The sequence below is a fragment of the Meriones unguiculatus genome, chromosome 18, assembly GCF_030254825.1.
Source record: "Meriones unguiculatus strain TT.TT164.6M chromosome 18, Bangor_MerUng_6.1, whole genome shotgun sequence".
NCBI classification, from domain to species: Eukaryota; Metazoa; Chordata; class Mammalia; order Rodentia; family Muridae; genus Meriones; species Meriones unguiculatus.
The window spans coordinates 8218761-8236293 of record NC_083365.1 but is presented as its reverse complement, the minus strand read 5'-3'; positions in this window follow the sequence as shown (position 1 = coordinate 8236293).

The window sequence follows — 17533 nt, the reverse complement described above, 5'->3', positions numbered from 1 at the left end:
TTCTCCAGTCAACCCCCTGCCACACACACACATTCTCACACACACTACTGCCTTGCCTGTACTATTTCTGCAGTGTTCTTCTTGGAGCTGAATGAGAACCAAAGCTTTAAACATCTGCTGGAATCCAAAAGACCCAAAATATTAATGCCTTCTCTTTAGCATCTTCCCTTGTTATGGTTTGGATCTGAAATGTATTCCATAGGTTCATGTGTTTTGTGTGTGTGTGTGTGTGTGTGTGTGCTTGCATATTTCTGTATGCAGGCCTGTGGATACCAAGAGTTGGACTTCCTAGAACAGATTGTTGTGAACCACCATGTAGGTACTGAGAACAGGATCTGATCCTCTGCAAGAGCAGTATGTGCCTTTAATAGCGGAGCCATCCCTCTCTTCAGTCCCAGACTCATATTTTGATGTGTATCTGGCCCCTGGTAGAATTGTTTGGGGAGGTTATGGAACCTGTGGGAAGGAGGGCTCAGCTGGCAGACTGATACTGCTCGGAGCAAGCCTTGAGAGGGGTGTGCTCAAGTTACAGGGCAGGACTAGTGGCTTCATGCTCCTGCTACCACAGATGGGAGCTGCCTCCATGGCCTTTCCTTCCCAGCCCTGATAGGCTGAAATCACCTCAAACTAGAAATCAGAAAAAATAAACAAAAACAAAAACAAAACAACAACAACAAAAAAAACCCTTCCTCTGTTAAGTGGTTTCTGCTAGGTGTTTCAATGCAGTAGCATGAAAAGTAACTAATTGAGCCCTAGTCCTGGTTCCCTGAAAGCCCAGCTCCAGGCTAAATGCTCTCTCTTCTGAAAGAGTCCACTGAACAGGGTCAGACAATGAGGAGCTCTAGAGAGAGCTTGAAGGCCCTCAGGAAAACACAATGATTATTATTCTCCTCAGCCCAGTTTTGTGATTTTTTTTTGTGAGTTCCTTTGCTTATATGTTATGAGAATAAAAGCTTCAAAATTGAATGATAGATCTCTTCCAAAGTAAGTTTGAAGGGTGGAGAGAAAAATAACCAAACAACCCAATCATTTGTGCACTGTCATAGCAGACACACGATGGGCTGCTACATTTCAAGGGTATTCAGCCTTAAAAGAAGCATGTGAGGGAGCAGTTCTGGACTTCACAAATGAAGATATCACAGCTCAGAAAGGTTAGGTTGCTTCCTGGATGGCACATGCCTGAACCTCGCTCCACTCTGTTTTATTCCAGATTCCCATTCTGATTGACACTGCACGACTCCTTTGCTCTGGTAACAGCTGCACCTGTTAATGCACCCCAAGAAAGGGAATTGTCCAGAAACCTAGACTCATGTAGCTGCAAAGGACAACTGCTTTTGGTGGTGCTGGGAAATACTAATGAATGTCTTCTAGCCTGTCCTGAATTTACCTTGTAATCTTAATTTTAGTGTGGTAAATATGTATAATGCTAAGTGTGGCATGCTAACCACTTTTAATGGAACAGCTCAGTTCAGTTACTGTCACTGTGTTCTGCAGACATCACCCTACACAGAAATTGTGTTTCTAGTGAGAAATACGTCACTGATCACCACTCGTTTCAACCTGTTACTCTCCAGTTTACTTTCTTTCCCCAGGACCTTGTTTACAGAGCATGATGGCATCTGTGATTGTATATCTAGCTCTTCTTAATTGGCATGATATCTTTAGGGTTCTGTGTTGGAGGCATGTCCAGAATCCATTTATTTTTATGATTGAGTACTATTTAGCATAGACACTGTGTTTTTGTCCCTTCTTCTGTTGGTGGACATGAGTTTTCTGTCTGGGTTGTTATATGCTGATTTGACATTGACGCATGTTTTCTGTCCTGGTTCCTCTTTTCAATTATTTACCTGTGAATGAAGTTGGAAGGTCACATGTGAACTGAGACACATCTGAAAGTTTGCCCATAGTGGTTGCTGCAGTCACTTTCCCTCACAGATACGCAAGGGTTCTCACCTCTCCGTGCCTCTCCACTGCCTGCGAGCTCCTCCGTTGGGCGTCATATTATTACTACCCTTGGGTGTCTAGTGGTCTCCCATTCTATTTTTTTTATCTTCATTTCTGTAATAACAGTAATGCAAAGCCTTGGGGAAGTCAATTTCAGTGCTTTGTCTGCTTCTTTATTTCAGTCTGTGGTTACCATCGCTATTACAGCAGTGCTTGGGATCGAACCCTGGTTTTTTAACATGTTAGGAATGCAGCCTACCTCTGAACATCTCTAATCATGAGCGTTTTTTCGCTAATTGGACTTTTTTAATTGAGTTGCAAGAATTATTATATATTTTGAATATTAAAGACTTTAAGTATCTGACTTTCAAGTATATTTTCTATTTCTTTAGACTGACTTTTAATTTTCTTTATATTGTCCTTTGACTTACCAAATTTGAAAAACTTCAGTTCTTCTTTTTTTGTTCCTCTTCTGTTATGTATAAAAATTCATTCTTAAGTTCAATTTCAGATTTTCTCTCAAGACTTTTATGATTTTTAGCTTTTGTGTACAGCCTTCTAATTCATTTTTGAGTTCCAATTTGTATCTACAATGAGACATGAGTCCAAGTTAATTCTTTTCCTTATTAATATTCGGCTTCTTTAACACTAATTGTTGACAACACTATGCTACACTTTGATCCAGTTCCCAGCATCTGAGGACTAATGCTAGGGGCTGAGAATAAGAGCTGGTAGATATGATTTCTTCATCCACCCAACATGCCAATTAATATTTCATATAATGACTACATAACTTGATAACAATTTTATTCAAACACAAAATCTTACTTATATTCTCCTCTAAAAAACACTGGTAAATTTAGAAATCATTGAATTGCAGGGACACTGAATTTGTGTAGTCATAAACGATTGATTCCTAGGAAGTTAAAAATGAGAAAAATGTCTCTAATGGGGACCGGAGGTAATCTGCCATTAACATATATGGACATAAACATCTTTGTGAAGTGACTGGCTGGGACCTCAGTATCAGAGCAGAAGGATGGAGAACACATTTTAGGGATGTGGCTTCAAATAAGAAGAGCCTTGCTAGTCATGCATGGTCTCCAGTTCCTAGCTCACAGGACAATATAAAATTGGTCCTGCCTTGAACCAGCTTCATGCTCTTGTGAATAGCAGAGAAAGATACTGAGCAGCGGATAAACCATTAAATTTTTAGTTGCCACACTGAATAAAAGAACCATGACAGTCTTGCGAGGGAGAATGAAGGAGGGATATCACCCAGTCTAAGTGGAAGATAAGGGGAAAAGTCACAATTCATTGATGGTATCTATACCATGTCAACAGCATCCAGCAGAGAATCAAAATGAACAGATGAAGCAGGATCTGAAACCAGCAATGGAAAAGTACTTTGCAGGATCATTCTAGGGCTATGATCACTCAGATCTGGAAGAAAGAGATTCAATACCCCACATCTGGTGATGAAGGTTTGGTTTTCTCTACAACTGGCTGAGACTCACAAGCATTTGATCCCAGGAATGAAGGGCATTGCTGACAGCCAGAGAAAAGGAGGCCAGAAACACTTTGTTCCCTGAGCTGCACCAACACCTTAGCCTCTGTCTGCTTGTAAAGAAGGGCAGGTAAAAGCTTTTAGTTACAAAGTCAGCTTGACATTATATTTATAGCTTTTATTTTCTTAGAGTTAGTGGCTTCAGAATTGTCTGACAAGTGTATAAAACCCAAACCAAGAACTGTACTTCAATTCAGTCTAAAGACAATTTATTTCAGGAGAACGAACCACAGAAAGGTTCAAGTTTTACCCGTGGTCTCATGGTCATCCCCCATGACATAAATTTTCAACAGAGAAGAAGAGTTTAGCTTCCAAAACAAGATCTTCTATTCTGCTAATTGTCTGGGTCAAATCGGCAGTAATTTTGGGGATTAATACAACTTTTCGAACTACAAAGAACAGTTGAATATATTACAAGAAGAAAGACTTCCAGTGCAGGAAGTGACAACACCAGTATCTTTAAGTCTCACTGAATGTATTTAAGTCAGTGAGACATAGTGAGAGAGTCAGACTTCCTACCTTCCTGTCTCTCATGCTCAGTAAACCTAGATCTTTGAAGACCAGTATTTATGTGACTTTCTTCTCCTTTAAGTTGCCTTCAGAAGCTGAAATGTCAGCTTCAGAACTCCGAGAGACACTGGCAGTTGTACGGAGCCTCACTTGTAAGGTGACCTGATGAAATTCATACGGTCTCTGAAGTTCAGTGTGGCAAAGGGCCTTAAACACTGTGATTGCTGCATTCATTCCTCAGTCAAACACCGGATGGCAAAGGAACATGGTAGAGAGGTGGGGAAGCTTTGGAGCCCTTTGTTTCAGATTGCAATAGGAAGTGAAACCAGAAGAAATACTTTTCTTTCTCTTCACAATAGCTAAAACAATAAATATTGCTGGGAGAAGGGCTTGGCTTGGCTTCCTAGCTCTTCTGAAATTTCTTTGCTCATGTGTCCAGTAGACCCATTCACGTTTGTACCTTTATATCATTGTTTACCAACTCAGATTACCTCTCAGTTACCTCTCCAGGTCCTCCGGAATACACAATAAATAATTAATTTTCAGTCATATAGATAAGCTTAGTATATATCTGTATGTCTAATCCCTCCCTCCATACCTTTGAAGATAGAGAGACAGACAATCACACACACACACACACACACACACACACACACACACACACACACAAAGAGAGACAGACAGAGAGACAGAGAAAAAGAGAGAGTTAGAGAGATTCTGTTAAACTAGCACAGATGAGTCATTAAGACATAGAGATGCAGAGACAGAGAGAGAAACAGAGACAGACAAAAACAGCAAAAGACAGGGACAGAGAGAGACAGGTAGAACCTATGCAAACTAGTACAGATGAGTCCATTAGGACATAGCTAGAGATTCTTCCTCTAGTCAAGTGTCTTGCTGTGTAAAGCCATGCCCACACTGCCCAGCAGTCCTTGCTAAACTCCAGTCCACTGAAGACTTATAAAAGCCACATTATTTTGTCATGGTTTTCTACCCATTTTATCCACATTTAATGGGTTTATGATAAACACAGACTTACATGCCCATAAATAGTAACTTTCTTTCTAATCTCTAAACTCCTCTGCCGTACCATCTAAAATATAGAACATGTTTAGTTTGCTAAATGGTACAAATCAATGGAAATATTATGGGAGTCTCAAAGATTCCACAAAATGAAAACCTTTAAGATATCAGCAGCATCATGCCATCTCTGGGATAATTCTGGGCTGACCGAGTTAGCTGCTTTTGAGGGGGTGAGCCGGAGTAAGCAAGGAACCTTTACAAGAAAGACTCTGCGTCGAAGCTGAAGAGACGGAGCTAGGATCGATTCTGAAGAGTTGACAAGAGAAATAGGGCTGGCTGGGTGGGTTTTCATGGTCTGCTCTCCCCAGGTCCACTTTCCGAAGTGCCTCTTTTTTAATGGAATTAGGATGCCAGCATTCTATCCAAATCTACAGGGTAGTGTGGTATTCAGCTTGCCCACATTAAGCATACTGTTAATTCCAGGCTCCCCAGTGCCCTCTATTTGAACTGAGGTTGGACACAGACCCATTCCAAATGCATGGGGACTTCGCGAGTTTTACTGTTTTGGCGAAAGGTAAGTGTCAGTCTTTCTTTTAATATGGCTGTATGGTTCAGTTCCCATAGTAACTGAGTATGAAAATTCTATCATCATCTAAGTTGAAAGTCAGCTGTGCACATGGTCCATAGTTCCAGCAGACCATTTAGATGAACAAGAGCCAACATAGACATTCAAATCCCCTTACAAGCTGCCCATCACCTTCTCCAGCAAAGCAATCTCATCTCTGGGATAAAAAGAAAATCGATTTTGCAGAAAAAAAGGAAAGGTTAACAACCAAATGTATTCTATAGAAGAGCAAGCCAGAGAGCTGCACAGCTACAAAATAACCTTCCAGAAGAGCCTTATCAAGGGGTGGACTGACTGAACTTTCTTTATTTAGAAAGGAAAAGAACAGATGAGGGGGCAAACAAAAGTTCTACTGCTTCATAAGTAGTAAACATAGCCTTTTCATCATTACCTCTATCTGTATTGATAATAGTAAGTCTGCCTAGTTCCAAAAATTAGAGTTCCTTGAACAAATCTAATTAGAGCAAATCTTCCCAAGGTTTAACTGGGAATGGTTTACTAACATTTCTCCCACGATCCAGATGATCTTTGCATGCTTAACTTCATCAGTCATCGCACGGGAACTTGCTGAACCCTGACGGAAAAGAACCGAGCATGTTGTACACGGACAATTTTGCTGGGGGCTGTTAATTACTGTGTTTTTCTTTACTTCCTATGTCTATGGGACAAACACCGAAGTGAACTAGTGAACATCACTTGTAGTTACTCAAGGGAGGATAATGAAAGAAAAAAAATCAACCAACTTTTTAGCAAACAAGAATCCCAGAAGGAAATAATGCCTGCAGAGTATTTTAAGATTTTGTTTTGAGAGTGTATGTTTGTGTGTGTGTGTGTGTGTGTACATGTGTGTACGGGTGGGTACCTGTGGAACCCAGAGGAAGGCATTAGATATCCTAGAGTCCCAGTCATAGGCTGCTGTGAGCCACCCAGTATGGGACTGGGAACCAAACTTAAATCCTCTACAAGAGCAGCAAAAGTTGTTCGAGTGCTGAGCGTCTCCCTAATATGTACAGAAGATTTAAATTAAAAAATATGTCCTCCATTTAAGTGAAGACCTCTTAACTTCAAAAAATTAAGACCTCTTAACTTTTAAATCATGAACAAGAAAATAAAAACTGTAAATCATAAAGCAAAGTCCATCTAGTTGTAAGTTTACAAAAGGAGATTTGACGTAGGTGCTTCTGAAAGGCCGGCCTTGCGTAAGCTGTGCGGATAGCACAGGGGGACAGGAGGGCGCAGCAGTGGGCTGAGCAGGAAAGGCTTCCTTCCGTATGGAGGATGCAGCACCCATCGCCCTTGAGTGGAAGCACAGGAAAGTTACAAAGCAGTGTGTCCTACTGTGTGCCACAGGTAGCACCCACACTCCAGGAAGTTTGATGAGGGATGAAGGGTCTTACTTCCCAGAGCACTGTCAGCAAGTGAAGGCCTAGTGGAAAGGACCATCCTATAATCCAGTTTGCTTTTCTTTGTTTTATTTTTTATCTTACTTTATTTTACTATGTATATGTATTTATATAATAGGCATGCCTTGGGGGGAGGGCCCTGAGAGTGAGCCAGCGAGCACCATTCCCTCATGGTCCCTGACTGAGTTCCTGTCCCAACTTTCTCAGTGATGCACGGTGAAAACTAAACAAAATCTTTCCTTTGGCAAGTGACTTTTGGTCATGGTGTTTGTCAGGACAGAGAAATAGATGAGATGCACAGTAAGAGATCCCCTTGGCCACTGATGGCGATTCAAAATGCAGCATTATCAGGAGTTCACCTGGAGTACTGAAGCCATATCCATTCCAGAACCACAGGTCCTGACATCCACACCTCACCCCTGTACTTTATTGGTTACTAGAAGTACCCTAGTTGCTTAGGGTCTGTCTTGTTAAAAATAAACAGGAAAGAAAACAGAAACCTGTATGGAAAACCTTCTGAGCACTCTCAGAAGACATGCATGGGTGAACAACTCCCTTAGAGTGAATTCTTATTTGAATTTATTTTAGGCAACTTTGATGAATTCTTTCAACAAGCTGAAAATGGCAACAGACCTAGGAATAAGCACATTTTAGAAGTAAGTCTAGTGGGTGGTAGAAAATAAAACACTTTTTGATCACATTTTGGAATGTTGAAGGACTCACTTAGGTTCACTAACATATCTGGCATTGTTGAAACATAATTGATAATTATTAGACATTAATAACAGCTTTTTAGGAATTATCATTATTTGGTAAACTATGTCTCTTCATCATTTTTCTCATCCTTTTCCATGTGGGAATTCATTCATAAGTTAACAAGAAAGTCAGTCTGAAAATAGTTCATGTCCCTTCACAGTTCATGTTTATGAATTTTAGTTTTAATCAGTGACTTTTCCCTTTCATGGTTAATGGGGACATTGAATTCTGAGGCCAGAATTCATGTGATTTAGCTCAGTTCTAATATAAATCCCCCTAGAGCATTAAAGATCACATGAAGATTCTGTACCTCAAGAGTAATGCCAACTACAAGACCAGGTTGTGGACTATATTTCTAGCAAACCTGTTTAAAACTGGGACCTAGAGGCTGTAATTCACACGTATATGTTATTAAACTGTTAGCCACAGAAGTCTACTCAAGATCCAGCCCCTCCTTCTTCTTTAAAGACTGACAAACAGGTTGTCCTGAGATTCCTGGGGTCTCAGCAAGAGGTGCTTCATTAGTCAACTCACCCTATATCAGAAAATCCCAAAGAAATCTCAGAGCTAGGTTCCCATTATTCAGAAAACTGAAAGTGTTCTGGGGTCCCTGCAGCAGGATCTAAGTTAAAAGCATAAACACTTTAACAAATATTCTCCTGGCTTCCTTATCTAAAACATGTATATGATATATATATATATACGTGTGTGTGTGCATATATGCATACATATAGACACATATATATATTATATACATGATATAATCTCACAGAAGTTCAACTTTAGAAGTATTTACACATGTTTTTTCCAACAATGTGTAAGCTGAATAAAATTAGTGGCAGCAATTATCAAGGCTTGTTTAGTGCTGACTTACTGATGGTCTTGATTTCATCATGCCAAAATCCTATACTGTGATTAATTTTCCATGGCTATAAATACTCTGAACTTCTCAACCTGACTCCTAGTACTCTGGGTAATGTAATTTCATCTGAAATCCATGATACATCAGTTGCATTCCCTGCCTTTATTATCCATATTCTAACTCTACTGAATTATAGCACTTACTTATTAAATGTAAAGGTGTCTTTGGCCTTATATGACTATTAATAAATGTCTGAGGCAGCCAAGTTGTAAAAATGCAAAGGGGTTCGTGGTTGTTGCAGCTTCAGCGTTTGGGCTTTGATCAGCTATGATCAGGCTGGGTCTGTGGCAAGCTCCATATTGTGATCATCCTGTATGCAAAGCAAAACCACTTACCTCACAGCCTGGAAGCAAAGGAGAGAACAAAGCAAGGTCCCCTAATCTCTCTAGCTCCTCCCACTAAGCTCTCCCTCCTACAGAATTCACCATTTCTCTGCTAATGCCTCCATAGACACCATGCCTTTGTCATGGACTTTTGGCAGAAAATTGAGACCCTTAGCTTTGCTGAGAAGAAGCTTTGGGGATTTTCTGCCATCATTTCTGAAGTTTGCATCTATAGCTGTGTTTGGGACTGAGTCTAAATGTCTCCAAGCTGAACATCATAGAACTTCTCTTTGATCCTCTCTCCTCAGTGTCGTATTGGCTGGGAATGCAATTCTCAATCACATGACTTGTCATCTCACACATTCTTGGCTTATTACTGTGAAAAAGGAGCAAAGAAAGAGCTGGGGAGCTGGTTCAGGAGGTCAAATGCCTGATGCACCCTTGTGCCTGACAGATGTAGTACTTGCCTGTAACCCTAATTTCCAGAAAGTAAATACAGGATCAGGGATAGGTTTTGAGGGGAGACCCTACTCCGATATATATGGTGAATAGCAATTAAGGACAGTACTAGATGTTGTCTTTCCTCCTCAACATGCATATACACATGTGCACACAGACTCATAGAAATATGCATACACGTGTGTGGACTACTTCATCCCCGTGCACAGGAAAGAAAATATGTAAAGCTGCAAGGTTGGCCGGGATGCAGTATAATTAGAACTTCTGTTCTGCGTTGGCAGGAAGGGAAAATGGGGCAGGTACTGTGGAAGGCAATGGCAGAAGAACAGCAGTCAGGAAAGGTGAGGATTTCAAAGAAAGGTCAGTCTACCCATGCTTGTTTCAGCACTACTCAAAATATTCAAATTTGCTAATGACCTAAGCATTCATCATCAGATAAATAGGTTTTTAGAGTGTTTTATATACATCTAATGAGATATTATTTAGCCCTACAGGAAAACTCTTGCTCTGCTATGTGTGATGGCATGGACGAATTGTTATAACAGCATGTATATGTAGCAGTGTATTGTGAATTATGACCATAACTGATGAGGACATTATGCTTACCCAGTCAGATATATAATTAGAACAGCAATTATAGAAAGTCCTGAAAATACTGAAACAGAATCAATGGAATGGTGGTCATGGGAGGCTAGGCAAGCGAGTGACAGTGGACAGAAGAGTTCAGGCTCTACCCGATGAGGACTCCGGGACACAGCATCAGACCTACAGTACTAATGGTGCACTGTGCCTTTACATCTAATCTGTTAACCGAGCATACTCCATCATGTTTAGAAAAGAGTAAAAATAGAACTTAGTCAAAGACGTAAAAGATCTCCACAATGACAACTGTAAAGTAATGAATTAGAAGGTAACCATGTTTATGTGTCAGAAGAAGCCCACTTGATAAAATGGCACTCAGAGTACCCAGAGGTTTACTAAATCGATGTCAGCACACCAGTGACAGTCTTCACAGCAATAGAAAAATTAAGTATAATAAAATATGTAAGAAACAACAAAATTCCTCAAATAACTAATGCCATCCTGATCAAAGGAGGCAAATGTGGAGGCATCACAAAAACAACTTCAAACTGTCCTGGAGAAGAGCATGGTGGGAGTGTGAAAAGCACATACATGGAGACATGTTGCAGCTCAGGCCTCAGAAAGAGGCTTACGTCTCAAAAATCATGTGGTAAGATTGGGTCTGTGCAGAAAAGTGAGGCTACACCTCTCCATATGCTTCAAAGTCAATTCTGAAGGAATTAAATATCTGGGGTCTAACACCATGACATTACTAGAAGAAAACCCAGGAAATAGATGCTAGGACCTTGAGATTAGTCAAAAAATTTTTTTTTAATAAACCAAAATGCCAGGAAACAAAACTAAAAACAGATAAATGATACCTGATTACAATTTAAAAAATTCTGCATAGCAAAATAAGTGGTCAGCTGAGTAAAAACAATTAGAAGGAGCAAAAGACAAGTGCAAACTATTGGGCAAGGACCTTTAATCATGACATAGAAGATTAAATGCCTCAGATCAAGAGAAAAGCCATCCAACTACAAAATGAACAGTAGGCCTGTACGGACATGTTTCAAAGGAAGTCATCTCCCTGGCCTTCCAACCCATGAAAACACACATAATTACCATGGAAACACTAATCAAAGCAACAAAGGTACAGTTTCTCAATTCAATTAGAATGGTTTGGATTTTTAAGAAAAGGCAAATGATAAGAATTGATGAGGATATGGATTAAAGTGAGCTGTGCACACCGTGAGTGGGTGTGTAAACTTTACAACAAATGTGAAAAAAAATATACAAATGTTCATCGAAAACTTAAAGGCAAGAAGGGCATGATTTGGCACTCCAATTTCTATGTGAATATCCAAAAGAAATGAATTTGTAGAAGCAGTTCCTACACTCTTGTGAGTATTGACCACAGTGCTATACAAAGTTAGAAAGAAATGGAAGCAATCCATGTGCTCAATAGCTGCTAAAGGGACAAGAAAGAAGGGGTGCATATACACAAGGAAATACTGCTCAGCCTTAAAATAGAAAATCCTGGTGATCGTGATTACAGGAAATAAGCCAGGCACAGAAAAGAAAGCATCACATGATCTCACTCATGCGCACAACCTAAAAGTGTTTATCTCGTAATACTGATGGTGGTTGCCAGCAGCTGGGAGGACAGACACCAGAGAAAGATAAGTAAAAGTTTGCTTGAAGCATATCAATGTATAATAAGACTGGAGAAGACATTTTGGCATCCTATTTTACAGTAGAATAAACATGTGCGATGCACGGAGTACTTTTTAAGCTAAAAGAAAGAATTTTGAATGTTTTCTACCACAAAAAATGATCGTAATTTGAGAAGAGATATATGTTTACCCTAATTAGCTATTCCACGATGTCCACATGTATGGAAAGATTATGTCGTATTCCACAGATGTGTAATTCCTGTGTGTCAATATAAAACTCTGTTACACTCTCAACCACGTTTCTAGGTACTTCAGAAACTCAAAGCCTGTGGTATTTTCTCTCTCACACACATACATACACGAATGTTTGCTTTGCATGGAACCGTAGCCGTCCTCGTTAGTAACTGACCAAGCTCTGATCCACAGCCCTGGCCATGCTGAGCCTTGAAAACTGACTTCCTAGTCAGCAGCTGCTTTGCATCCTTTCAGACCTCCACCCTCCGGGGGTGGGCTTCAGAGGGACTGCCATTTTGGATTAGATGCCTGAGGCCCCAGTTCAGTTATCAGAAGTGTTTCCACAAGCAAGAAGGAAATAAGCCCATCAAATGAAATGATGGCCGCAGCCGAACCTCCTCATTCGGAATTCAAAGCGAAGTCCATTAGTCACTCCCTTCAGCCTGACTCCAGTCTTTCAAATTTCCATCATAATGTGAAACACATTTGAGAAGGTTACTGATACTTTGCTTGTGTTTTGAATTCTATAGAAGGTTTTGTTTGAAATCTTGAAACTGCTGTGAAGCAGTACTTCTAAAGTACACATCTGAAAGGCAGGCCAGGGTCAAAAGAAATGGATTTCATGGATTCTCTCTGCAGCATTTTCAGGGAGATTCCTCTCCAGTATCTGTAAGCTTGGAAGACATTGAAGCCAGAATGTAATCAGTGTGCATGACATCAAATGATGGTCAAAGGTCTATCACATCCAGATGAGAAAATCCGACATAGTATTATTTTGTAGTTCCATAAGTGTGTGTACATGTGTATGTGTGGTGCATGTGTTCGTGAGTCTACACATGTGTGCTTGAGCACCTGCCCGGGCATGTATCTCTAGAGGCCAGAAGTCAGTTTGGGTGTGGTCCTCAATCCCTTCTCCACCTAATTTGTTAAGGCAGGGCCTCCCGCTGTGCCAGGAATGTGCCTTTTCTGCTAGACTGGCAGATGAGGCAGCTTCAGGGATCAGCCAGAACAACCCCTGCTCTAGAGTGATAGACACTTGCCCCCACGTTCCACTTTTTGTGTAGACACTGGAGGTCTAACCTCTGTCCTCAGCCTTTCCGGGCTAAACACTCAAAGGCCTACCCTGCTAGTGATCCATGTGCACATCTAGCCACGTTTCTAAAACTGTGTGACAAGGGAAAGTAGCATTTCACATTGCTACAAATAGTTCACCATTGGAGCAAGCACTCGCCATGAGATCCTGGGAAGCAAATGGCTAGTCACACCATAACACCTTGCCAAAGGCCCGTCCAGATCTAGCCGCTCTGACCTGCTGCCTTGGCCAGTGCCATCTTCATCTTTACTCACGCCTACTGCAGGAAGACCTCTGTCTTCACATTTAAAGTAACACTGACTGCCGGAATGAGTACTCTACAGACCTCTGATGGAACTCATTGTTTATTTCTGAGGGGTTTGTGCAGATCAAGTTTCCTAAACTCTGTTGCTTGAAATGTGTGAGAGATACCACTACAAATATGGCAGTGGTTTTGGTGCAAGAAGACAGATGAGAAAAATGGCTACACAGCAGCTATTGGACTTCACCCAGGTTATTCTGAAATTGTTTCAGCCACTTCTGTCTAGTCAGCCTCTGAATATTCACAGAAAGGGCAAAACTCAAATGTCCTTAGCAGTTCATATTTAAAGCAAGAAGCATAAACACATTACAGAGGATTATTACTCAATCTGATTTGGCTTATTCTAGGAGAATAGTTTAAAAACGTATTCTGAACTATAAACTTCCAACTCATCCAATAATGTACTAACGCCTGAGGATCCAGGACAGTTAAATAAGTACTTGTGTATAGTGATACCCACACAGGATGTGTGTGTCTGTACATAAATATGAATATTTGTGTATGAGGATGTGTTAGTATGCATATTATGTACATGTGTGTATAATATGTATTTGAGTGCATGTACATATGAGTGGATTGTTTAGATATGTGTGTTTGAATGTGTGTGCTTGTCTATGTATACATGTGTGTATATTTTTGTCTATGTATGTGAAAATCACAAATAAGAAACTAGCAGAGGGCTTTCAAGTGCACCCTTGTCATAAGGGCAAGCACTTAGGACCCAGCTTTCTTCCAAGTTAAATCCTTCCCTCTCTCCCATCCCAGAGATTGGTGAATGGAACTTAAGGATCTGCCTTCTAAATTGTTTCAATGTATAAATACATTTGTGCTCAACCTATTTACCCTTCTGTAATCTTCTTCCCAGAAACAGATCTTTCTTCCCCATGTATAGTTTTATATTTTACACAATGTCATATTGTTACAATTACACACCATGTAGCCATTCAGTGGAGTATAATTTTCTTAGCAATATGCATTCAGTTTGTTCCCTGTGGTCTTTTCTGAATACTGTTCCATTGTATTGGTGCGCTATAGCTTTCCTAATGTCATTTTATTTAACTCAAAATGTTTAGTTTCTCAAATAATTTTTGATCCATATTTTACTTAAAGTGTATTGTTTAATCTTGGGACATTCTAAGATTTTGCAGCTATCACAATACTACTGATTTCTACTTTATTTTCCTTCTCTACCCAAACACACTTTACATGATTTCTATATCTTTTCATAATATGTTGAGGTAGCTTTGTGACCAATACAATGGTCTACCATGATGGATAAGAATATGCTCTCTATGCTGTTCTGGGTGGTATATGCTATACCGATATTGTTTATACATACAGATGACGTATGCTAACAGGTGATATGATACAACCATCACTAGCATATCTACATTCTGTCAAAATGTATAGTAATTGGGAGATGGATACAAACATATCACTGAAAAGAGTCTAGGGGAAGAAGAAATAGCCACAGATATTCCAGGTTGAAAGAAGTTGGAGTTGAACTCCAACTCAGGGTGAAAAGCAATTTGTTTCAGGCACCATGGAAACCTAAAGGGGATATGCTTACAGTCTGTCTATGATCAAGAATTATAGACGTCTTGTGGGGACATACTTATATGCTGTTTTTGTCAGGTATCATGGAAGCCCAGTGGAATATACTTAAGACTGGTTGTAGCCAAAATGTAATCTAAACCAGGAGAGAATGGAGATAGTTAGGTGAGAAAAATCACTCAATAGTTTTGTCTTGAAAACTCTAAAGAGATACGAGCAAGGTACAATCAAAGCGAACAGGGCGTCCCTCAGACGTGCAGGCACAAGTACAGGTGAGGGGCCAGGGAACTAACTCATTATAAACTCTGTGCTTTAACTGTACAAAATGTGTTCTGCATGTAGAAGACAAGTCTAGGCCTCTAGGAAAAAAAAAAGTGGCCTGGAGATAAGGATGGACCATCGAGAAGAGAATTGCTAACCAATTCTTAGAAACCAAGAAAAGCTTGGTGGTGATCGGAGAAATAATAATAACAGCAGTAAAAATGGGTTTTCCTGTTCTCTCATGGCTTTAAAGCGTTTATCATGTGCCATGCAGCAGTTTGCCGTTTTCAATGATGACTATTGCCATATGCCTTCTGCTTCATGCCGTTCTGCCGTGGGCTCACACTCTCTTCATCAAGAAATGATCTAGCCCCTTACACAAATGTAGCTGATGGCAGCTTGATGTTCCTGAGTGTCCCCTAGCAAGTGGAGCAGGAGTAATGTCTGACATGGACTCTGTTGCCTGCTTTGGCATCATTTTTCCCTCGCTGGGCTGCCTTCTTGAGCCTCAGTGGAAGAGAATGAGCCAAGGAGGCTTGAGGTGCCTGGAAGGGTTGATGGCAGGGATGGAGGGGAACTCCCATTTTCTGAGGAGAAAAGGAGGAGAAAAGGGGAAAAGGATGGGAGGGAAGGACCCGAAGGGAAAATAAAATTAAACAATAATAAAGAACTGATTTCTCTTCCCTTCAGGTACCTTTTGTGTTCACCTTAGTGATATATTTGATCAGTACTTTAACATAAAGTATTGTTTCTTGAAGTTCAAAGGATAAGTCTTATGAAACCTGAGCCTATCTGCCTGGGTGTCTTGGAATGTTTTCTATCTCCATACTTGTTCTCAGACCCCAGGCAGTGCTTTCAGAATTATAGGCACAACCATGGCCTGACTTCCAACTACTTTTCTAAAGAGATTTTGTCCCCATCAGACTCCAGTTAACCACAAAGCATTGAAAGACGTTAGTCAAATTTCATTTAAGACTTGAGATACTGTGCTTCATGCAGAGGAATACCCAATGTGCTCAGAATCAGTTGTGACCTTTTCTTTCCACATCTTCTTGCACAAACTTGTTCTTAATATTTAGTCAAGTACCCATGGTTGACTTCATTTACTCAAATAATTCTTAAAGTTTCAATAGCAAAGCAACAAAGTTGTAGACCTCACAAGGAGAAAATTTCTTCTACAAACTAAAGTCTTGATACTTCTGAAAGGCAGCTTTGAAAGGGAACAATGTATTGTGTGTTCTGTGGTGGAGCTTCAGTTCTCAGAGTATATGGCTCATTACATTAATTTGATCATCGTGTAATGCTCATTATCACACAAATGACAGTCCCACCAAAGGCACAAAGATCATCACAGGAAACCTTACCAGGAATGAAAAGAAGGAATCAAGTTATTATTAAAAAAAGTCTCGGATGGTTAGTATTCCACAGTTTAAGCCAATTATTTACTTACAGATTTTTTTCCATTTAACATTTTCATATGAGAAATTGCTGAATTATATGCAATTTAGATTACATAATTACATATTCTTCACTTAATTATAACTTGATGTCTGTCATTGCCAAAATCCAATGGCAGTACTGTGTAGTTGTTTTTGTTGTTGTTAAATTAAGAGCACATAGAACTGATAGAAAGAGGCAATTATAAAATATAAGTTAAATTTTCCAACTGATTGTGGAGAGAGAAAGAAAGAGAGAGAGAGGCTGTCCCTATAGCTGATCTACAGTGAGCAGACTCACTAAACAATACTACGATTTGACAGAGCAAAGCACTGAGCTCAACTTTAATGTAATGGGAACTCAGGAAGCAAAGCAGCAAGGTCTGCTTCCCAAGCTAGCCGGGTACAACCAGGCAGAAGCAACATTTCAAGAAGCCAGGAGGAGGAAAGAGTTCCTGGTTTCTCCAGGTAAGGAGAACTATCTAGGCAAAGGCAAAGAGTGGTCAGCATGTGCATGGCATTAGCACAACTTGTGCTTCTGAGAACCTGAATTGGGTGCAGTCCTGGGGTTAGTCAGTGATACACACATGTGGAGATGGATTGGTGCCGACCATAGGATACAGTATGACATACTGACAAGTTTGAGTTGTGATCTGGACTCATCTAATATTCCCATTGCACAAAACTGGCATGTTAATGATACGTGGACGAAAATCATGATTCTGTTCCCTTGCAGAGACAGAATCCAGTGCTGGAAGTTCCTGAAAGGAAAACACATAGAGTCCTCTGCCAGTTTTAAGTGCTCTCACAAGTCCCTGTGTGATATACTATCCTTTTGTTCTTTCTCTCTTCTAGGTCTGTATGGAGCTTCTTGCTCAACAAGCT